This window comes from Phalaenopsis equestris, unplaced genomic scaffold, assembly GCF_001263595.1.
Source record: "Phalaenopsis equestris unplaced genomic scaffold, ASM126359v1 Scaffold000488, whole genome shotgun sequence".
NCBI classification, from domain to species: Eukaryota; Viridiplantae; Streptophyta; class Magnoliopsida; order Asparagales; family Orchidaceae; genus Phalaenopsis; species Phalaenopsis equestris.
This window is the reverse complement of record NW_018164928.1, coordinates 851,073-852,576: the sequence shown is the minus strand read 5'-3', so window position 1 is coordinate 852,576 and position 1,504 is coordinate 851,073.

Genomic DNA, 1,504 nt, shown 5'->3' with positions numbered 1-1,504 from the left:
GGCTCGAAATGACTCGAAAAAAAAATTATATAACTTTTTATATAACAATATATTACATATATTATTTATATAATAATATTATATATATATATATATATATTTATGTCTAAGTTTAAATCATAACACCTCATATGGCAATGTGGTTAGTGTCTTCTTTTGTATATATTTGATCCAGGTTCGAATCCCACACTTTACATCTATTTTTCTCAATTTTAGTTTAACAAACCAATTTCGAGCCGAACACGAACACACTGTTCATGAGCCGATTTCGAACACGAGCCAAGCCTGAACTCGCTCAAGCTCGGCTCATTTACAGCTCTACTTGGATCAACCTAACAAACAAAAAAAAGGCTAGTTGCAACTATGAAGCACCGTCAGCAAGAAGATTTAACCAACAATAATAGGACTCTATAATTAACATCATAGCTTAGATAGACCCGAAAACAACTCCATAAGAATCAACAACAATCAGCACCGCACCACCATAAACCAGCCAAACCAATGAAATGCCTCTTAAGACTATCCAGATCTCACCCAAACAGAACCCTAAAAATGCACTTCTAAAAAACAACCTCATATGTCTGCACCTGGAACAATAGCAAATAGACTGCAACCATACAATTAGAGCAACGCCAGAGCAGCTGCAGGAAGGCAATGACATTTAGCATAACAAGTATCAAACCCAAAGCCAAACTGGAGACCATGTCCACAAAACTTGAAGACCAAAAGCTCAAAAACAGCCCAAAATACTCCATGAAGACAACTGTTGGCTAATCAAAATAGCTCAGTCAAATATTCCTTTAATATATTTGAATCAGATCTAGCTGAAGCACTATATCCAAATAATCCTTTAATATATGTATATTTTTTCTCAATCAGATCTAGCAAAAACCATGAAGCAAAAAATTATACTTTTTCTTTTCTATATAAATAGTTTAAAGGCATTAAAAATTTAAAATTGGGATTAATTTAAATTTAATTTTGAATATGAATAAAAATAACTCAAATAAATTTTTTGATTATCTTAAAAATGTCTATTTAAATTTATGTTCATAGCACGGCATTGTCAAATGGGGGAGGAGAGGAAGAGACGATGTTACATTCAGACCCAAACAATGAAACTTGGAGGGAAAGTAGAAGATATTACATTCAGATTATGAACGTAGAGTTATATGCGGGCGCCAATATGGCAATGACACGTGGCCGGCCTCACAGGATGCTGCAATAGCATCGACATCTGAAATTGAGCCCAGAATTAGGGGTGTAAACGAGTCGAGTCGAGCTCGAGCCACCCTCGACTTGAGCTTGAGCTTGAGTAACTTTATCGAGTTCGAGCTCGAGCACGAGCTTAAGTCTAAGAGTTCTTGTCGGCTTGTTTAATATAAAAGAGAGAAAATGATATTGATTTAAACTAGCTTTATAATAAGATGATAAAGATAATAAACAATTAGAAGATAAATAATAAGAAATCAGCTAATATACAATACAATACATTATATATATA